Raw genomic sequence first — 23,902 nt, 5'->3', positions numbered from 1 at the left:
TGAAAAAATGTGTGCTGAGATTTCAGGAAACTCATAGTTTTTTGGAAGCTTGGCAACCCATTTCCATGAAAGTGATTTGCGCCAGTCTCTGCTTAGGGCTACATCAATAGGAAACAAACCATAGAGATAGAACTTGGAACTACTTGATTGTGTCAAGTTTTAAAGAGCTAGCACAAACCGTGTTTGATTTAGAGTTCCAACTCCATGTATCCATATAGGAGAAAACAGAGTGAAACCTAAAAATTAAAACTGTTACTGCCAACGAACGGTTTAACCTAGAAGAACGAAATTTGGTGAGTCAAGTGGGATTGGGGTACTGATCATTACCTGAAAGTGTCATCAAGATTGGGTGAAAAAATGTGTTCTCAGATTTCACGAAACTCGTAGTTTTTTGGAAGCTTGGCAACCCCTTTCCATGAATGTGATTTGCGCCAGTCTCTGCTTAGGGCTACATCAATAGCAAACAATCCATAGAGATAGAACTTGGAACTACTTGATTGTGTCAAGTTTCAAAGAGCTAGCACAAACCGTGTTTGATTTAGAGTTCCAACTCCATGTATCCATATAGGAGAAAACAGAGTGAAACCTAAAAATTAAAACTGTTACTGCCAAACAATGGTTTAACCTAGAAGACCGAAATTTGGTGAGCCAAGTGGGATTGGGGTACTGATCATTATCTGAAAGTGTCATGAAGATTGGGTGAAAAAATGTGTGCTGAGATTTCAGGAAACTCGTAGTTTTTTGGAAGCTTGGCAACCCATTTCCATGAAAGTGATTTGCGCCAGTCTCTGCTTAGGGCTACATCAATAGGAAACAAACCATAGAGATAGAACTTGGAACTACTTGATTGTGTCAAGTTTTAAAGAGCTACCACAAACCGTGTTTGATTTAGAGTTCCAACTCCATGTATCCATATAGGAGAAAACAGAGTGAAACCTAAAAATTAAAACTGTTACTGCCAACGAACGGTTTAACCTAGAAGAACGAAATTTGGTGAGTCAAGTGGGATTGGGGTACTGATCATTACCTGAAAGTGTCATCAAGATTGGGTGAAAAAATGTGTTCTCAGATTTCACGAAACTCGTAGTTTTTTGGAAGCTTGGCAACCCCTTTCCATGAATGTGATTTGCGCCAGTCTCTGCTTAGGGCTACATCAATAGCAAACAATCCATAGAGATAGAACTTGGAACTACTTGATTGTGTCAAGTTTCAAAGAGCTAGCACAAACCGTGTTTGATTTAGAGTTCCAACTCCATGTATCCATATAGGAGAAAACAGAGTGAAACCTAATAATTAAAACTGTTACTGCCAACCAACGGTTTAACCTAGAAGACCGAAATTTGGTGACCCAAGTGGGATTGGGGTACTGATCATTATCTGAAAGTGTCATGAAGATTGGGTGAAAAAATGTGTGCTGATATTTCAGGAAACTCATAGTTTTTTGGAAGCTTGGGAACACCTTTCCTTGAAAGTGATTTGTGCCAGTCTCTGCTTAGGGCTACATCAATAAAAAACAAACCATAGAGATAGAACTTGGAACTACTTTATTTTGCCAAGTTTTAAAGACCTAGCACAAACCGAGTTTGATTTAGAGTTCCAACTACATGTATCCATATAGGAGAAAACAGAGTGAAACCTAAAAATTATAACTGTTACTGCCAAAGAACGGTTTAATCTAGAAGAACAAAATTTGGTGAGCCAAGTGGGATTGGGGTATTGATCATTACCTGAAAGTGTCATGAAGATTGGGTGAAAAAATGTGTGCTGAGATTTCAGGAAACTCATAGTTTTTTGGAAGCTTGGCAACCCATTTCCATGAAAGTGATTTGCGCCAGTCTCTGCTTAGGGCTACATCAATAGGAAACAAACCATAGAGATAGAACTTGGAACTACTTGATTGTGTCAAGTTTTAAAGAGCTAGCACAAACCGTGTTTGATTTAGAGTTCCAACTCCATGTATCCATATAGGAGAAAACAGAGTGAAACCTAAAAATTAAAACTGTTACTGCCAACGAACGGTTTAACCTAGAAGAACGAAATTTGGTGAGTCAAGTGGGATTGGGGTACTGATCATTACCTGAAAGTGTCATCAAGATTGGGTGAAAAAATGTGTTCTCAGATTTCACGAAACTCGTAGTTTTTTGGAAGCTTGGCAACCCCTTTCCATGAATGTGATTTGCGCCAGTCTCTGCTTAGGGCTACATCAATAGCAAACAATCCATAGAGATAGAACTTGGAACTACTTGATTGTGTCAAGTTTCAAAGAGCTAGCACAAACCGTGTTTGATTTAGAGTTCCAACTCCATGTATCCATATAGGAGAAAACAGAGTGAAACCTAAAAATTAAAACTGTTACTGCCAACCAATGGTTTAACCTAGAAGACCGAAATTTGGTGAGCCAAGTGGGATTGGGGTACTGATCATTATCTGAAAGTGTCATGAAGATTGGGTGAAAAAATGTGTGCTGAGATTTCAGGAAACTCGTAGTTTTTTGGAAGCTTGGCAACCCATTTCCATGAAAGTGATTTGCGCCAGTCTCTGCTTAGGGCTACATCAATAGGAAACAAACCATAGAGATAGAACTTGGAACTACTTGATTGTGTCAAGTTTTAAAGAGCTACCACAAACCGTGTTTGATTTAGAGTTCCAACACCATGTATCCATATAGGAGAAAACAGAGTGAAACCTAAAAATTAAAACTGTTACTGCCAACGAACGGTTTAACCTAGAAGAACGAAATTTGGTGAGTCAAGTGGGATTGGGGTACTGATCATTACCTGAAAGTGTCATCAAGATTGGGTGAAAAAATGTGTTCTCAGATTTCACGAAACTCGTAGTTTTTTGGAAGCTTGGCAACCCCTTTCCATGAATGTGATTTGCGCCAGTCTCTGCTTAGGGCTACATCAATAGCAAACAATCCATAGAGATAGAACTTGGAACTACTTGATTGTGTCAAGTTTCAAAGAGCTAGCACAAACCGTGTTTGATTTAGAGTTCCAACTCCATGTATCCATATAGGAGAAAACAGAGTGAAACCTAATAATTAAAACTGTTACTGCCAACCAACGGTTTAAACTAGAAGACCGAAATTTGGTGAGCCAAGTGGGATTGGGGTACTGATCATTATCTGAAAGTGTCATGAAGATTGGGTGAAAAAATGTGTGCTGAGATTTCAGGAAACTCGTAGTTTTTTGGAAGCTTGGGAACACCTTTCCTTGAAAGTGATTTGTGCCAGTCTCTGCTTAGGGCTACATCAATAAAAAACAAACCATAGAGATAGAACTTGGAACTACGTTATTGTGCCAAGTTTCAAAGAGCTAGCACAAACCGTGTTTGATTTAGAGTTCCAACTCCATGTATCCATATAGGAGAAAACAGAGTGAAACCTAAAAATTAAAACTTTTACTGCCAACGAACGGTTTAACCAATGAAGAATGAAATTTTGTGAGCCAAGTGGGATTGGAGTACTGATCATTACCTGAAAGTGTCATCAAATTTGGGTGAAAAAATGTGTGCTCAGATTTCAGGAAACTCGTAGTTTTTTGGAAGCTTGGCAACCCCTTTCAATGAAAGTGTTTTGTGCCAGTCTCTTCTTAGGCTACATCAATAGGAAACAAACCATAGAGATAGAAGTTGGAACTACTTGATTGTGTCAAGTTTCAAACAGCTAGCACAAACCGTGTTTGATTTAGAGATCCAAGTACATGTATCCATATTGGAGAAAACAGAGTGAAACCTAAAAATTAAAACTATTACTGCCAAAGATTGGTTTAACATAGAAGAACGAAATTTGGTGAGAAAGGTTGGATTGGGTCACTGATCATTACCTGAAAGTGTCATGAAGATTGGGTGAAAAAATTTTTGCTGAGATTTCAGGAAACTCGTAGTTTTTTGGAAGCTTGGCAACCCCATTCCATGAAAGTGATTTGTGCCAGTCTCTACTTAGGGCTACATCAATAGGAAACAAACCATAAAGATAGAAATTGGAACTACTTGATTGTGTCAAGTTTCAAAGAGCTAGTACAAACCGTGTTTGATTTAGAGTTCCAAGTTCATGTATCCATATTGGAGAAAACAGAGTGAAACCTAAAAATTAAAACTGTTACTGCCAAAGATCGGTTTAACCTAGAAGAACGAAATTTGGTGAGAAAAGTGGGATTGGGGTTCTGAACATTACCTGAAAGTGTCATCAAGATTGGGTGAAAAAATGTGTGCTGAGAATTAAGGAAACTCGTAGTTTTTCGGAAGCTTGGCAACCTCTTTCCATGGAAGTGATTTGCGCCAGTCTCTGCTTAGGTCTACATCAATAGGAAACAAACCATAGAGATAGAACTTGGAACTACTTTATTGTGTCAAGTTGCAAAGAGCTTGCACAAACCGTGTTTGATTTAGAGTTCCAAATACATGAATCCATAAAGGAGAAAACAGAGTGAAACCTAAAAATTTAAACTGTTACTGCCAACGATCGGTTTAACCTGGAAGAACGAAATTTGGTGAGCCAAGTGGAATTGGGGTACTGATCATTACCTGAAAGTGTCATGAAGATTGGGTGAAAAAATGTGTGTTGAGATTTCACGAAACTCGTAGTTTTTTGGAAGCTTGGCAACCCCTCTCCATGAAAGTGATTTGTGCCAGTCTCTGCTTAGGGCTACATCAATAGGAAACAAACAATAGAGATAGAACTTGGAACTACTTTTGTGTCAAGTTTCAAAGAGCTAGCACAATCCATGTTTGATTTAGAGTTCCAACTCCATGTATCCATATAGGAGAAAACAGAGTGAAACCTAAAATTTAAAACTGTTACTGCCAAAGATCAGTTTAACCTAGAAGAACAAAATTTGGAGTGAAAAGTTGGATTGGGGTACTGATCATTACCTGAAAGTGACATCAAGATTGGGTGAAATAATGTGTGCTGAGATTTTAGGAAAATCGTAGTTTTTTGGAAGCTTGGCAACCCCTTTCCATGAAAGTGATTTGCGCCAGTCTCTGCTTAGGGCCACATCAATAGGAAACAATCCATAGAGATAGAACTTGGAACTACTTTATTGTGTCAAGTTGCAAAGGGCTAGCACAAACCGTGTTTGATTTAGAGTTCCAACTACATGTATCCATATAGGAGACAAAAAGTGAAACCTAAAAATTAAAACTGTTACTGCCAATGAATGGTTTAACCTAGAAGAACGAAATTTGGTGAGCCAAGTGGGATTGGGGTACTGATCATTACTTGAAAGTGTCATGAAGATTGGGTGAAAAAATGTGTGCTGAGATTTCAGGAAACTCGTAGTTTTTTGGAAGCTTGGCAACCCCTTTCCATGAAAGTGATTTGCGCCAGTCTCTGCTTAGGGCTATTTCAATAGGAAAAAACCATAGAGATAGAAGTTGGAACTACTTGGTTGTGTCATGTTTCAAAGAGCTAGCACAAACCGTGTTTGATTTAGAGTTCCAACTACATGTATCCATATAGAAGAAAACAGAGTGAAACCTAAAAATTAAAACTGTTACTGACAACGAACGGTTTAACCTAGAAGAAGGAAATGTGGTGAGCCAAGTGGGATTAAGGTACTGATCATTACCTGAAAGTGTCATCAAGATAGGGTGAAAAAATGTGTGCTGAGATTTCATGAAACTCGTAGTTTTTTAGTAGCTTGGCAAACCCTTTCCATGAAAATGATTTGCGCCAGTCTCTGCTTAGGGCTACATCAATAGGAAACAAACCATAGAGATAGAACTTGGAACTAATTTATTTTGTCAAGTTTCAAAGAGCTACGACAAACCGTGTTTGATTTAGAGTTCCAACTACATGTATCCATATAGGAGTAAACAGAGTGAAACCTAAAAATTAAAACTGTTAATGCCAACGAACGGTTTAACCTAGAAGAATGAAATTTGGTGAGCCAAATGGGATTGGGGTACTGATCATTACCTGAAAGTGTCGTCAAGATTGGGTGAAAAAATGTGTGTTCAGATTTCACGAAACTCGTAGTTTTTTGGAAGCTTGGCAACCCCTGTCCATGAAACTGATTTGCGCCAGTCTCTGCTTAGGGCTACATCAATAGGAAACAAACCATAGAGATAGAACTTGGAACTACTTGACTGTGTCAAGTTTCAAATAGCTAGCACAAACCGTGTTTGATTTAGAGTTCCAAATATATGAATCCATAAAGGAGAAAACAGACTGAATCCTAAAAATTTAAACTGTTACTGCCAACGATCGGTTTAACCTGGAAGAACGAAATTTGGTAAGCCAAGTGGGATTGGGGTACTGATCATTACCTGAAAGTGTCATCAAGATTGGGTGAAAAAATGTGTGCTGAGATTTCAGGAAACTCGTAGTTTTTTGGAAGCTTGGCAACCCCTCTCCATAAAAGTGATTTGTGCCAGTCTCTGCTTAGGGCTACATCAATAGTAAACAAACAATAGAGATAGAACTTGGAACTACTTTTGTGTCAAGTTCAAAGAGCTAGCACAATCCATGTTTGATTTAGAGTTCCAACTATATGTATCCATATAGGAGAAAACAGAGTGAAACCTAAAAATTTAAACTGTTACTGCCAAAGATCAGTTTAACCTAGAAGAACAAAATTTGGAGTGAAAAGTTGGATTAGGGTACTGATCATTACCTGAAAGTGTCATCAAGATTGGGTGAAAAAATATGTGATGTGATTTCAGGAAACTCGTAGTTTTTTGGAAGCTTGGCAACCCCTTTCCATGAAAGTAATTTGTGCCAGTCTCTGCTTAGGGCTACATCAATAGGAAACAAACCATAGAGATAGAACTTGGAACTACTTTATTGTGTCAAGATGCAAAGAGCTAGCACAAACTGTGTTTGATTTAGAGTTCCAACTACATGTATCCATATAGGAGACAACAGAGTGAAACCTAAAAACTAAAACTGTTACTGCCAACGAACGGTTTAACCTAGAAGAACGAAATTTGGTGAAAAAAGTGGGATTGGGGTACTGATCATTACTTGAAAGTGTCATGAAGTTTGGGTGAAAAAATGTGTGCTGAGATTTCAAAGAACTCGTAGTTTTTTAGAACCTTGGCAACCCCTTTCCATGAAAGTGATTTGCGCCAGTCTCTGCTTAGGGCTACATCAATAGGAAACAAACCATAGAGATAGAAGTTGGAACTACTTGGTTGTGTCAAGTTTCAAAAAGCTAGCACAAACCGTGTTTGATTTAGGGTTCCAAGTACATGTATCCATATTGGAGAAAACAGAGTGAAACCTAAAAATTAAAACTGTTACTGCCAACGAACGGTTTAACCTAGAAGAATGAAATTTAGTGAGCCAAGTGGCATTGGGGTCCTGATCTTTACCTGAAAGTGTCATCAATATTGGGTGAAAAAATGTGTGCTCAGATTTCACGAAACTCGTAGTTTTTTGGAAGCTTTGCAACCCCTTTCCATGAAAGTGATTTGCGCCAGTCTCTGCTTAGGGCTGAATCAATAGGAAACAAACCATAGAGATAGAACTTGGAACTACATTATTGTGCCAAGTTTCAAAGAGCTAGCGCAAACCGTGTTTGATTTAGAGTTCCAACTACATGTATCCATATTGGAGAAAACAGAGAGAAACCTAAAAATTTCAACTGTTACTGCCAACGAACTGTTTAACATAGAAGAACGAAATTTGGTGAGCCAAATGGGATTGGGGTACTGATCATTACCTGAAAGTGTCATCAAGATAGGGTGAAAAAATGTGTGCTGAGATTTCAGGAAACTCGTAGTTTTTTGGAAGCTTTGCAACACTTTTCCATGAAAGTGATTTGCGCCAGTCTCTGCTTAGGGCTACATCAATAGGAAACAAACCATAGAGATATAACTTGAAACTAATGTATTGTGTCAATTTTCAAAGAGCTAGCACAAACCGTGTTTGATTTAGAGTTCCAACTACATGTATCCATATAGGAGAAAACAGAGTGAAACCTAAAAATTAAAACTGTTACTGCCAACCAAGGGTTTAACTAGAAGAACTAAATTTGGTGAGCCAAGTGGGATTGGGGTACAGATCATTACCTGAAAGTGTCATGAAGATTGGGTGAAAAAATCTGTGCTCAGATTTCACGAAACTCGTAGTTTTTTGGAAGCTTGGCAACCCCTTTCCATGAAAGTGATTTGCGCCAGTCTTTGCTTAGGGCTACATCAATAGGAAACAAACCATAGAGATAGAACTTGGAACTACTTGATTATGTCAAGTTTCAAAGAGCTAGCAGAAACCGTGTTTGATTTAGAGTTCCAACTACAAGAATCCATAAAGGAGAAAACAGAGTGAAACCTAAAAATTAAAACTGTTAATGCCAACGAAGGGTGTAACCTAGAAGAACAAAATTTGGTGAGCCAAGTGGGATTGGGGTACAGATCATTACCTGAAAGTGTCATCAAGATTGGGTGAAAAATTGTGTGCTCAGATTTCAGGAAACTGGTAGTTTTTAGGAAGCTTGGCAACCCCTTTCCATGAAAGTGATTTGCCCCACTCTCTGCTTAGGGCTACATCAATAGGAAACAAACCATAGAGGTAGAACTTGGAACTACTTTATTGTGTCAAGTTTCAAAGAGCTAGCACAAACCGTGTTTGATTTAGAGTTCCAACTCCATGTATCCATATATTAGAAAACAGAGTGAACCTGAAAATTAAAACTGTTACTGACAACGAAGGGTTTAACCTAGAAGAACGAAATTTGGTGAGCCAAGTGGGATTGGGGTACTGATCATTACCTGAGAGTATCATCAAGATTGGGTGAAAAAATGTGTGCTCTGATTTCAGGAAACTCGTAGTTTTTTGTAAGCTTGGCAACCCATTTCCATGAAAGTGATTTGCGCCAGTCTCTCTTTAGGGATACATCAATAGGAAACAAACGATAGAGATAGAACTTGGAACTACTTTATTGTGCCAAGTTTTAAAGAGCTAGCACAAACCGTGTTTGATTTAGAGTTCCAACTCCATGTATCCATATAGGAGAAAACAGAGTGAAACCTAAAAATTAAAACTGTTACTGCCAACGAACGGTTTAGCCAAGAAGAACGAAATTGGTGAGCCAACTGGGATTGGGGTACTGATCATTACCTGAAAGTGTCTTGAAGATTGGGTGAAAAAATGTGTGCTGAGATTTCAGGAAACTCGTAGTTTTTTGGAAGCTTGGCAACCCCTTTCCATGAAAGTGATTTGCGCCAGTCTTTGCTTAGGGCTACATCAATAGGAAACAAACCATAGAGATAGAAATTGGAACTACTTGATTATGTCAAGTTTCAAAGAGCTAGCACAAACCGTGTTTGATTTAGAGTTAAAATACATGTATCCATATAGGAGAAAACAGAGTGAAACCTAAAAATTAAAACTGTTACTGCCAACGAACGGTTTAACCTAGAAGAACGAAATTTGGTGAGCCACATGGGATTGGGGTACTGATCATTACCTGAAAGTGTCATCAGATTGGGTGAAAAAATATGTGCTGAGATTTCAGGAAACTCGTACTTTTTGGAAGCTTGGCAACCCCTATCCATGAAACTGATTTGCGCCAGTCTCTGCTTAGGGCTACATCAATAGGAAACAAACCATAGATATAGAACTTGGAACTACTTGATTGTGTCAAGTTTCAAAGAGCTAGCACAAACCGTGTTTGATTTAGAGTTCCAACTACATGTATCAATATAGGAGAAAAGAGAGTGAAACCTAAAAATTAAAACTGTTACTGCCAACGAACGTTTTAACCTAGAAGAACGAAATTTGGTGAGCCAAATGGGATTGGGGTACTGATCATTACCTGAAAGTGTCATCAAGATTGGGTGAAAAAATGTGTGCTGAGATTTCAGGAAACTCTTAGTTTTTTGGAAGCTTGGCAACCCCTATCCATGAAACTGATTTGCGCCAGTCTCTGCTTAGGGCTACATCAATAGGAAACAAACCATAGAGATAGAACTTGGAACTACTTGATTGTGTCAAGTTTCAAAGAGCTAGCACAAACTGTATTTGATTTAGAGTTCCAAATCCATGTATCCATATAGGAGAAAACAGAGTGAAACCTAAAAGTTAAAACTGTTACTGCCAACGAACGGTTTAACCTAGAAGAACGAAATTTGGTGAGTCAAGTGGGATTGGTGTACTGATCATTACCTGAAAGTGTCATCAGGATTGGGTGAAAAAATGTGTGCTGAAATTTCAGGAAACTCGTAGTTTTTTGGAAGCTTGGCAACCCCTTTCCATGAAAGTGATTTGCGCCAGTCTCTGCTTATGGCTACATCAATAGGAAACAAACCATAGAGATACAACTTGGAACTACTTGATTCTGTCAAGTTTCAAAGAGCTAGCACAAACTGTGTTTGATTTAGAGTTCCAACTACATGTATCCATATAGGAGAAAACAGAGTGAAACCTAAAAATTAAAAATGTTACTGCCAACGAACGGTTTATCCTAGAAGAACGAAATTTGGTGAGCCAAGTGGGATTGGGGTACTGATCATTACCTGAAAGTGTCATGAAGATTGGGTGAAAAAATGTGTGCTCAGATTTCACGAAACTCGTAGTTTTTTGGAAGCATGGCCACCCCTTTCAATGAAAGTGATTTGCGCCAGTCTCTGCTTAGGGCTACATCAATAGGAAACAAACCATAGAGATAGAACTTGGAACTACTTGATTGTGTCAAGTTTCAAAGAGCTAGCACAAACCGTGTTTGATTTAGAGTTCCAAATACATGTATCGATATAGGAGAAAACAGACTGAAACCTAAAAATTAAAACTGTTACTGCCAACGAACGGTTTAACCTAGAAGAACGAAATTTGGTGAGCCTAATGGGAGTGGGGAACTGATCATTACCTGAAAGGGTCATGAAGATTGGGTGAAAAAATGTGTGCTGAGATTTCAGGAAACTCGTAGTTTTTTGGAAGCTTGGCAACCACTTTCCATGAAAGTGATTTGCGCCAATCTCTGCTTAGGGCTACATCAATAGGAAACCAACCATAGAGATAGAACTTGCAACTACTTTATTGTGCCAAGTTTCAAAGAGCTAGCACAAATCGTGTTTGATTTAGAGTTCCAAATCCATGTATCCATATAGGAGAAAACAGAGTGAAACCTAAAATATAAACTGTTACTGCCAATGAACGGTTTAAACTAGAAGAACGAAATTCGGTGAGTCTAGTGGGATTGGTGTACTGATCATTACCTGAAAGTGTCATCAAGATTGGGTGAAAAAATGTGTGCTGAAATTTCAGGAAACTCGTAGTTTATTGGAAGCTTGGCAACCCAATTCCATGAAAGTGATTTGCGCCAGTCTCTGCTTAGGGCTACATCAATAGGAAACAAACCTTAGAGATAGAACTTGGAACTACTTGATCGTGTCAAGTTTCAAAGAGCTAGGACAAACCGTGTTTGATTTAGAGTTCCAACTCCATGTATCCATATAGGTGAAAACAGAGTGAAACCTAAAAATTAAAACTGTTACTGCCAACGAACGGTATAACCAATGAAGAACAAAATTTGGTGAGCCAAGTGGGATTGGGGTACTGATCATTACATGAAAGTGTCATCAAGATTGGGTGAAAAAATGTGTGCTCAGATTTCACGAAACTCGTAGTTTTTTGGATGCTTGGCAACCCATTTCCATGAAAGTGATTTGCGCCAGTCTCTGCTTAGGGCTACATCAATAGGAAACAAACCATAGAGATAGAACTTGGAACTAATGTATTGTGTCAAGTTTCAAAGAGCTAGGACAAACCGTGTTTGATTTAGAGTTCCAACTATATGTATCCATATAGGAGAAAACAGAGTGAAACCTAAAAATTAAAACTGTTACTGCCAATGAACGGTTTCACCTAGAAAATGAAATTTGTTGAGCCAAGTGGGATTGCGGTACTGATCATTACCTGAAAGTGTCATCAAGATTGGGTGAAAAAATGTGTGCTCAGATTTCAGGAAACTCGTAGTTTTTTGGAAGCTTGGCAACCCCTTTCCATTAAAGTGATTTGTGCCAGTCTCTGCTTAGGGCTACATCAATAGGAAACAAACCATAGAGATAGAACTTGGAACTACTTTATTTTGCCAAGTTTTAAAGAGCTAGCACAAACCGTGTTTGATTTAGAGTTCCAACTCCATGTATCCATATAGGAGAAAACAGAGTGAAACCTAAAAATTACAACTGTTACTGCCAACGAACGGTTTAATCTAGAAGAACGAAATTTGGTGAGCCAAGTGGGATTGGGGTACTGATCATTACCTGAAAGTGTCATCAAAATTGGTTGAAAAATGTGTGCTCAGATTTCACTAAACTCGTAGTTTTTTGGAAGCTTGGCAACCCCTTTCCATGAAAGTGATTTGCGCCAGTCTCTGCTTAGGGCTACATCAATAGGAAACAAACCATAGAGATAGAACTTGGAACTAATGTATTGTGTCAAGTTTCAAAGAGCTAGGACAAACCGTGTTTGATTTAGAGTTCCATCTGTATGTATCCATATAGGAGAAAACAGAGTGAAACCTAAAAATAAAAACTGTTACTGCCAACGAACGGTTTAACCTAGAAGAGTAAAATTTGGTGAGCCAAGTGGGATTGGGGTACTGATCATTACCAGGAAGTGTCATGAAGATTGGTTGAAAAAATGTGTGCTCAGATTTCACGAAACTCGTAGTTTTTTGGAAGCATGGCAACCCCTTTCCATGAAAGTGATTTGCGCCAGTCTCTGCTTAGGGATACATCAATAGGAAACAAACCATAGAGATAGAACTTGGAACTACTTGACTGTGTCAAGTTTCAAAGAGCTAGCACAAACCGTGTTTGATTTAGAGTTCCAACTCCATGTATCCATATATTAGAAAACAGAGTGAACCTGAAAATTAAAACTGTTACTGACAACGAAGGGTTTAACCTAGAAGAACGAAATTTGGTGAGCCAAGTGGGATTGGGGTACTGAACATTACCTGAGAGTATCATCAAGATTGGGTGAAAAAATGTGTGATCTGATTTCAGGAAACTCGTAGTTTTTTGGAAGCTTGGGAACCCATTTCCATGAAAGTGATTTGCGCCAGTCTCTCTTTAGGGCTACATCAATAGGAAACAAACGATAGAGATAGAACTTGGAACTACTTTATTGTGCCAAGTTTTAAAGAGCTAGCACAAACCGTGTTTGATTTAGAGTTCCAACTCCATGTATCCATATAGGAGAAAACAGATTGAAACCTAAAAATTAAAACTGTTACTGCCAACGAACGGTTTAACCTAGAAGAACGAAATTGGTGAGCCAACTGGGATTGGGGTACTGATCATTACCTGAAAGTGTCTTGAAGATTGAGTGAAAAAATGTGTGCTGAGATTTCAGGAAACTCGTAGTTTTTTGGAAGTTTGGGAACCCCTTTCCTTGAAAGTGATTTTTGCCAGTCTCTGCTTAGGGCTACATCAATGGGAAACAAACCATAGAGATAGAACTTGGAACTACTTGATTGTGTCAAGTTTCAAAGATCTAGCACAAACCGTGTTTGATTTAGAGTTCCAACTACATGTATCGATATAGGAGAAAACAGAGTGAAACCTAAAAATTAAAACTGTTACTGCCAACGAACGGTTTAACCTAGAAGAACGAAATTTGGTGAGCCAAATGGGATTGGGTTACTGATCATTACCTGAAAGTGTCATCAAGATAGGGTGAAAAAATTAGTGCTGAGATTTCAGGAAACTCGTACTTTTTTGGAAGCTTGGCAACCCCTTTCCATGAAAGTGATTTGTGCCAGTCTCTGCTTAGGGCTACATCAATAGGAAACAAACCATAGAGATAGAACTTGGAACTAATGTATTGTGTCAAGTTTCAAAGAGCTAGGACAAACCGTGTTTGATTTAGAGTTCCAACTACATGTATCCATATAGGAGAAAATAGAGTGAAACCTAAAAATTAAAACTGTTACTTCCAACGAATGGTTTAACCTAGAAGAACAAAATTTGGTGAGCCAAGTGGTATTGGGGTACTGATCATTACCTGAATGTGTCATGAAGATTGAGTGAAAAAATGTGTGCTCAGATTTCACGAAACTCGTAGTTTTTTGGAAGCATGGAAACCCCTTTCCATGAAAGTGATTTGCACCAATCTCTGCTTAGGGCTACATCAATAGGAAACAATCCATAGAGATAGAACATGGAACTACTTGATTGTGCCAAGTTTCAAAGAGCTAGCACAAACGGTGTTTGATTTAGAGTTCCAACTACATGTATCCGTATAGGAGAAAACAGAGTGAAACCTAAAAATTAAAACTGTTACTGCCAACGAACGGTTTAACCTAGAAGAACAAAATTGGTGAGTCAAGTGGGATTGGGGTACTGATCATTACCTGAAAGTGTCATGAAGATTGGGTGAAAAAATATGTGCTGAGATTTCAGGAATATGGTAGTTTTTTGGAAGCTTGGGAACCCCTTTCCTTGAAAGTGATTTGTGCCAGTCTCTGCTTAGGGCTACATCAATAGGAAACAAACCATAGAGATAGAACTTGGAACTACTTTATTGTGCCAAGTTTCAAAGAGCTAGCACAAACCGTGTTTGATGTAGATTTCCAACTACATGTATCCATATAGGAGAAAACAGAGTGAAACCTAAAAATTAAAACTGTTACTGCCAACGAACGTTTTAACCTAGAAGAACGAAATTTGTTGAGCCAAATGGGACTGGGGTACTGATCATTACCTGAAAGTGTCATCAAGATTGGGTGAAAAAATGTGTGCTCAGATTTCAGGAAACTCGTAGTTTTTTGGAAGCTTGGCAACCCTTTTCCATGAAAGTGATTTGCGCCAGTCTCTCTTTAGGGCTACATCAATAGGAAACCAACCCTAGAGATAGAACTTGGAACTACTAGATTGTGTCAAGTTTCCAAGAGCTAGCACAAACCGTGTTTCTTTTAGTGTTCCAACTACATTTATCCATATAGGAGAAAACAGAGTGAAACCTAAAAGTTAAAACTGTTACTGCCAACGAACGGTTTAACCTGGAAGAACTAAATTTGGTTAGCCAAGTGGGTTGGGGTACTGATCATTACGTGAAAGTGTCATGAAGATTGGGTGAAAAAATGTGTGCTCAGATTTCTCGAAACTCGTAGTTTTTTGGAATCTTGGCAACCCTTTCCATGAAAGTGATTTGCGCCAGTCTCTGCTTAGGGCTACATCAATAGGAAACAAACCATAGAGATAGAACTTGGAACTAATGTATTGTGTCAAGTTTCAAAGAGCTAGGACAAACCGTGTTTGATTTAGAGTTCCAACACCATGTATCCATATATTAGAAAACAGAGTGAACCTGAAAATTAAAACTGTTACTGACAACGAAGGGTTTAACCTAGAAGAACGAAATTTGTTGAGCCAAATGGGACTGGGGTACTGATCATTACCTGAAAGTGTCATCAAGATTGGGTGAAAAAATGTGTGCTCAGATTTCAGGAAACTCGTAGTATTTTGGAAGCTTGGCAACCCTTTTCCATGAAAGTGATTTGCGCCAGTCTCTGCTTAGGGCTACATCAATAGGAAACCAACCATAGAGAAAGAACTTGGAACTACTAGATTGTGTCAAGTTTCCAAGAGCTAGCACAAACCGTGTTTGTTTTAGAGTTCCAACTACATGTATCCATATAGGAGAAAACAGAGTGAAACCTAAAAGTTAAAACTGTTACTGCCAACGAACGGTTTAACCTGGAAGAACTAAATTTGGTTAGCCAAGTGGGTTTGGGGTACTGATCATTACGTGAAAGTGTCATGAAGATTGGGTGAAAAAATGTGTGCTCAGATTTCTCGAAACTCGTAGTTTTTTGGAATCTTGGCAACCATTTCCATGAAAGTGATTTGCGCCAGTCTCTGCTTAGGGCTACATCAATAGGAAACAAACCATAGAGATAGAACTTGGAACTAATGTATTGTGTCAAGTTTCAAAGAGCTAGGACAAACCGTGTTTGATTTAGAGTTCCAACTCCATGTATCCATATAGGAGAAAACAGAGTGAAACCTAAAAATAAAAACTGTTACTGCCAACGAATGGTTTAACCTAGAAGAACGAAATTTGGTGAGCCAAGTGGGATTGGGGTACTGATCATTACCTGAAAGTGTCATGATGATTGGGTGAAAAAATGTGTGCTCAGATTTCACGTAACTCGTACTTTTTGGAAGCATGGCAACCCCTTTCCAAGAAAGTGATTTGCGCCAGTATCTGCTTAGGGATACATCAATAGGAAACAATCCATAGAGATAGAACATGGAACTACTTGATTGTGTCTAGTTACAAAGAGTTAGCACAAACCGTGTTTGATTTAGAGTTCCAACTACATGTATCCATATAGGAGAAAACAGAGTGAAACCTAAAAATTAAAACTGTTACTGCCAACGAACGGTTTAACCTAGAAGAACGAAATTGGTGAGCCAAGTTGAATTGGGGTACTGATCATTACTTGAAAGTGTCATGAAGATTGGGTGAAAAAATGTGTGCTGATATTTCAGGAAACTCGTAGTTTTTTGGAAGCTTGGGAACCCCTTTCCTTGAAAGTGATTTGTGCCAGTCTCTGCTTAGGGCTACATCAATAGGAAACAAAACATAGAGATAGATCTTGGAACTACTTTATTGTGCCAAGTTTCAAAGAGCTAGCACAAACCGTGTTTGATTTAGAGTTCCAAATCCATGTATCCATATAGGAGAAAACAGAGTGAAACCTAAAAATTAAAACTGTTACTGCCAATGAACGGTTTAACCTAGAAGAACGAAATTTAGTGAGCCAAGTGGCATTGGGGTCCTGATCTTTACCTGAAAATGTCATCAAGATTGGGTGAAAAAATATGTGCTCAGATTTCACGAAACTCGTAGTTTTTTGGAAGCTTGGCAACCCCTTTCCATGAAAGTGATTTGTGCCAGTCTCTGCTTAGGGCTACATCAATAGGAAACAAACCATAGAGATAGAACTTGGAACTACTTTATTGTGCCAAGTTTCATAGAGCTAGCGCAAACCGTGTTTGATTTAGAGTTCCAAATACATGTATCCATATAGGAGAAAACAGAGTGAAACCTAAAAATTAAACTGTTACTGCCAATGAACGGCTTAACCTAGAAGAACGAAATTTGGTGAGTCAAGTGGGATTGGTGTACTGATCATTACCTGAAAGTGTCATCGAGATTGGGTGAAAAAATGTGTGCTGAAATTTCAGGAAACTCGTAGTTTTTTGGAAGCTTGGCAACCCCTTTCCATGAAAGTGTTTTGCGCCAGTCTCTGCTTAGGGCTACATCAATAGGAAACAAACCATAGAGATAGAAGTTGGAACTAGTTTATTTTGCCAAGTTTTAAAGACCTAGCACAAACCGAGTTTGATTTAGAGTTCCAACTACATGTATCCATATAGCAGAAAACAGAGTGAAACCTAAAAATTAAAACTGTTACTGCCAAAGAACGGTTTAATCTAGAAGAACAAAATTTGGTGAGCCAAGTGGGATTGGGGTATTGATCATTACCTGAAAGTGTCATGAAGATTGGGTGAAAAAATGTGTGCTGAGATTTCAGGAAACTCGTAGTTTTTTGGAAGCTTGGCAACCCATTTCCATGAAAGTGATTTGCGCCAGTCTCTGCTTAGGGATACATCAATAGGAAACAAACCATAGAGATAGAACTTGGAACTACTTGATTGTGTCAAGTTTTAAAGAGCTAGCACAAACCGTGTTTGATTTAGAGTTCCAACTCCATGTATCCATATAGGAGAAAACAGATTGAAACCTAAAAATTAAAACTGTTACTGCCAACGAACGGTTTAACCTAGAAGAACGAAATTGGTGAGCCAATTGGGATTGGGGTACTGATCATTACCTGAAAGTGTCTTGAAGATTGAGTGAAAAAATGTGTGCTGAGATTTCAGGAAACTCGTAGTTTTTTGGAAGTTTGGGAACCCCTTTCCTTGAAAGTGATTTGTGCCAGTCTCTGCTTAGGGCTACATCAATGGGAAACAAACCATAGAGATAGAACTTGGAACTACTTGATTGTGTCAAGTTTCAAAGATCTAGCACAAACCGTGTTTGATTTAGAGTTCCAACTACATGTATCGATATAGGAGAAAACAGAGTGAAACCTAAAAATTAAAACTGTTACTGCCAACGAACGGTTTAACCTAGAAGAACGAAATTTGGTGAGCCAAATGGGATTGGGTTACTGATCATTACCTGAAAGTGTCATCAAGATAGGGTGAAAAAATTACTGCTGAGATTTCAGGAAACTCGTACTTTTTTGGAAGCTTGGCAACCCCTTTCCATGAAAGTGATTTGTGCCAGTCTCTGCTTAGGGCTACATCAATAGGAAACAAACCATAGAGATAGAACTTGGAACTACTTTATTGTGCCAAGTTTCATAGAGCTAGCGCAAACCGTGTTTGATTTAGAGTTCCAAATACATGTATCCATATAGGAGAAAACAGAGTGAAACCTAAAAATTAAACTGTTACTGCCAATGAACGGCTTAACCTAGAAGAACGAAATTTGGTGAGTCAAGTGGGATTGGTGTACTGATCATTACCTGAAAGTGTCATCGAGATTGGGTGAAAAAATGTGTGCTGAAATTTCAGGAAACTCGTAGTTTTTTGGAAGCTTGGCAACCCCTTTCCATGAAAGTGTTTTGCGCCAGTCTCTGCTTAGGGCTACATCAATAGGAAACAAACCATAGAGATAGAACTTGGAACTAGTTTATTTTGCCAAGTTTTAAAGACCTAGCACAAACCGAGTTTGATTTAGAGTTCCAACTACATGTATCCATATAGCAGAAAACAGAGTGAAACCTAAAAATTAAAACTGTTACTGCCAAAGAACGGTTTAATCTAGAAGAACAAAATTTGGTGAGCCAAGTGGGATTGGGGTATTGATCATTACCTGAAAGTGTCATGAAGATTGGGTGAAAAAATGTGTGCTGAGATTTCAGGAAACTCGTAGTTTTTTGGAAGCTTGGCAACCCATTTCCATGAAAGTGATTTGCGCCAGTCTCTGCTTAGGGATACATCAATAGGAAACAAACCATAGAGATAGAACTTGGAACTACTTGATTGTGTCAAGTTTTAAAGAGCTAGCACAAACCGTGTTTGATTTAGAGTTCCAACTCCATGTATCCATATAGGAGAAAACAGATTGAAACCTAAAAATTAAAACTGTTACTGCCAACGAACGGTTTAACCTAGAAGAACGAAATTGGTGAGCCAATTGGGATTGGGGTACTGATCATTACCTGAAAGTGTCTTGAAGATTGAGTGAAAAAATGTGTGCTGAGATTTCAGGAAACTCGTAGTTTTTTGGAAGTTTGGGAACCCCTTTCCTTGAAAGTGATTTGTGCCAGTCTCTGCTTAGGGCTACATCAATGGGAAACAAACCATAGAGATAGAACTTGGAACTACTTGATTGTGTCAAGTTTCAAAGATCTAGCACAAACCGTGTTTGATTTAGAGTTCCAACTACATGTATCGATATAGGAGAAAACAGAGTGAAACCTAAAAATTAAAACTGTTACTGCCAACGAACGGTTTAACCTAGAAGAACGAAATTTGGTGAGCCAAATGGGATTGGGTTACTGATCATTACCTGAAAGTGTCATCAAGATAGGGTGAAAAAATTACTGCTGAGATTTCAGGAAACTCGTACTTTTTTGGAAGCTTGGCAACCCCTTTCCATGAAAGTGATTTGTGCCAGTCTCTGCTTAGGGCTACATCAATAGGAAACAAACCATAGAGATAGAACTTGGAACTACTTTATTGTGCCAAGTTTCATAGAGCTAGCGCAAACCGTGTTTGATTTAGAGTTCCAAATACATGTATCCATATAGGAGAAAACAGAGTGAAACCTAAAAATTAAACTGTTACTGCCAATGAACGGCTTAACCTAGAAGAACGAAATTTGGTGAGTCAAGTGGGATTGGTGTACTGATCATTACCTGAAAGTGTCATCGAGATTGGGTGAAAAAATGTGTGCTGAAATTTCAGGAAACTCGTAGTTTTTTGGAAGCTTGGCAACCCCTTTCCATGAAAGTGTTTTGCGCCAGTCTCTGCTTAGGGCTACATCAATAGGAAACAAACCATAGAGATAGAACTTGGAACTAGTTTATTTTGCCAAGTTTTAAAGACCTAGCACAAACCGAGTTTGATTTAGAGTTCCAACTACATGTATCCATATAGCAGAAAACAGAGTGAAACCTAAAAATTAAAACTGTTACTGCCAAAGAACGGTTTAATCTAGAAGAACAAAATTTGGTGAGCCAAGTGGGATTGGGGTATTGATCATTACCTGAAAGTGTCATGAAGATTGGGTGAAAAAATGTGTGCTGAGATTTCAGGAAACTCGTAGTTTTTTGGAAGCTTGGCAACCCATTTCCATGAAAGTGATTTGCGCCAGTCTCTGCTTAGGGATACATCAATAGGAAACAAACCATAGAGATAGAACTTGGAACTACTTTATTGTGCCAAGTTTCAAAGAGCTAGCACAAACCGTGTTTGATGTAGATTTCCAACTACATGTATCCATATAGGAGAAAACAGAGTGAAACCTAAAAATTAAAACTGTTACTGCCAACGAACGTTTTAACCTAGAAGAACGAAATTTGTTGAGCCAAATGGGACTGGGGTACTGATCATTACCTGAAAGTGTCATCAAGATTGGGTGAAAAAATGTGTGCTCAGATTTCAGGAAACTCGTAGTTTTTTGGAAGCTTGGCAACCCTTTTCCATGAAAGTGATTTGCGCCAGTCTCTCTTTAGGGCTACATCAATAGGAAACCAACCCTTGAGATAGAACTTGGAACTACTAGATTGTGTCAAGTTTCCAAGAGCTAGCACAAACCGTGTTTCTTTTAGTGTTCCAACTACATTTATCCATATAGGAGAAAACAGAGTGAAACCTAAAAGTTAAAACTGTTACTGCCAACGAACGGTTTAACCGGGAAGAACTAAATTTGGTTAGCCAAGTGGGTTGGGGTACTGATCATTACGTGAAAGTGTCATGAAGATTGGGTGAAAAAATGTGTGCTCAGATTTCTCGAAACTCGTAGTTTTTTGGAATATTGGCAACCCTTTCCATGAAAGTGATTTGCGCCAGTCTCTGCTTAGGGCTACATCAATAGGAAACACACCATAGAGATAGAACTTGGAACTAATGTATTGTGTCAAGTTTCAAAGAGCTAGGACAAACCGTGTTTGATTTAGAGTTCCAACACCATGTATCCATATATTAGAAAACAGAGTGAACCTGAAAATTAAAACTGTTACTGACAACGAAGGGTTTAACCTAGAAGAACGAAATTTGTTGAGCCAAATGGGACTGGGGTACTGATCATTACCTGAAAGTGTCATCAAGATTGGGTGAAAAAATGTGTGCTCAGATTTCAGGAAACTCGTAGTTTTTTGGAAGCTTGGCAACCCTTTTCCATGAAAGTGATTTGCGCCAGTCTCTGCTTAGGGCTACATCAATAGGAAACCAACCATAGAGATAGAACTTGGAACTACTAGATTGTGTCAAGTTTCCAAGAGCTAGCACAAACCGTGTTTGTTTTAGAGTTCCAACTACATGTATCCATATAGGAGAAAACAGAGTGAAACCTAAAAGTTAAAACTGTTACTGCCAACGAACGGTTTAACCTGGAAGAACTAAATTTGGTTAGCCAAGTGGGTTTGGGGTACTGATCATTACGTGAAAGTGTCATGAAGATTGGGTGAAAAATGTGTGCTCAGATTTCTCGAAACTCGTAGTTTTTTGGAATCTTGGCAACCATTTCCATGAAAGTGATTTGCGCCAGTCTCTGCTTAGGGCTACATCAATAGGAAACAAACCATAGAGATAGAACTTGGAACTAATGTATTGTGTCAAGTTTCAAAGAGCTAGGACAAACCGTGTTTGATTTAGAGTTCCAACTCCATGTATCCATATAGGAGAAAACAGAGTGAAACCTAAAAATAAAAACTGTTACTGCCAACGAATGGTTTAACCTAGAAGAACGAAATTTGGTGAGCCAAGTGGGATTCGGGTACTGATCATTACCTGAAAGTGTCATGATGATTGGGTGAAAAAATGTGTGCTCAGATTTCACGTAACTCGTAGTTTTTTGGAAGCATGGCAACCCCTTTCCAAGAAAGTGATTTGCGCCAGTATCTGCTTAGGGATACATCAATAGGAAACAATCCATAGAGATAGAACATGGAACTACTTGATTGTGTCTAGTTACAAAGAGTTAGCACAAACCGTGTTTGATTTAGAGTTCCAACTACATGTATCCATATAGGAGAAAACAGAGTGAAACCTAAAAATTAAAACTGTTACTGCCAACGAACGGTTTAACCTAGAAGAACGAAATTGGTGAGCCAAGTGGCATTGGGGTCCTGATCTTTACCTGAAAATGTCATCAAGATTGGGTGAAAAAATATGTGCTCAGATTTCACGAAACTCGTAGTTTTTTGGAAGCTTGGCAACCCCTTTCCATGAAAGTGATTTGTGCCAGTCTCTGCTTAGGGCTACATCAATAGGAAACAAACCATAGAGATAGAACTTGGAACTACTTTATTGTGCCAAGTTTCATAGAGCTAGCGCAAACCGTGTTTGATTTAGAGTTCCAACTACATGTATCCATATAGGAGAAAACAGAGTGAAACCTAAAAATTAAACTGTTACTGCCAATGAACGGCTTAACCTAGAAGAACGAAATTTGGTGAGTCAAGTGGGATTGGTGTACTGATCATTACCTGAAAGTGTCATCGAGATTGGGTGAAAAAATGTGTGCTGAAATTTCAGGAAACTCGTAGTTTTTTGGAAGCTTGGCAACCCCTTTCCATGAAAGTGTTTTGCGCCAGTCTCTGCTTAGGGCTACATCAATAGGAAACAAACCATAGAGATAGAACTTGGAACTACTTGACTGTGTCAAGTTTCAAATAGCTAGCACAAACCGTGTTTGATTTAGAGTTCCAAATACATGTATCCATATAGAGACAACAGAGTGAAACCTAAAAACTAAAACTGTTACTGCCAACGAACGGTTTAACCTAGAAGAACGAAATTTGGTGAAACAAGTGGGATTGGGGTACTGATCATTACCTGAAAGTGTCATCAAGATTGGGTGAAATAATGTGTGCTGAGATTTCAGGAAAATCGTTGTTTTTTGGAAGCTTGGCAACCCCTTTACATGGAAGTGATTTGCGCCAGTCTCTGCTTAGGGCTACATCAATAGGAAACAAACCATAGAGATAGAACTTGGAACTACTTGACTGTGTCAAGTTTCAAAGAGCTAGCACAAACCGTGTTTGATTTAGAGTTCCAACTACATGAATTTATAAAGGAGAAAACAGAGTGAAACCTAAAAATTTAAACTGTAACTGCCAACGACCGGTATAACCTGAAGAACGAAATTTGGTGAGCCAAGTGGGATTGGGGTAATGATCATTACCTGAAAGTGTCATCAACATTGGGTGAAAAAATGTGTGCTGAGATTTCAAGAAACTCGTAGTTTTTTGGAAGCTTGGCAAACACTTTCCATGAAAGTGATTTGCGCCAGTCTCTGCTTAGGGCTACATCAATACGAAACAAACCATAGAGATAGAACTTGGAACTACTTTATTGTGTCAAGTTGCAAAGAGCTAGCACAAACTGTGTTTGATTTAGAGTTCCAACTACATGTATCCATATAGGAGACAAAGAGTGAAACCTAAAAATTAAAACTGTTACTGCCAATGAACGGTTTAACCTAGAAGAACGAAATTTGGTGAGCCAAGTGGGATTGGGGTACTGATCATTACTTGAAAGTGTCATGAAGTTTGGGTGAAAAAATGTGTGCTGAGATTTCAAAGAACTCGTAGTTTTTTAGAAGCTTGGCAACCCCTTTCCATGAAAGTGATTTGCGCCAGTCTCTGCTTAGGGCTACATCAATAGGAAACAAACCATAGAGATAGAAGTTGGAACT

This window comes from Spermophilus citellus (genome assembly GCF_964194105.1).
Source record: "Spermophilus citellus genome assembly, chromosome: 7".
NCBI classification, from domain to species: domain Eukaryota; kingdom Metazoa; phylum Chordata; class Mammalia; order Rodentia; family Sciuridae; genus Spermophilus; species Spermophilus citellus.
The sequence above is the reverse complement of the archived record's forward strand: the minus strand, read 5'-3'. Positions refer to the sequence as shown.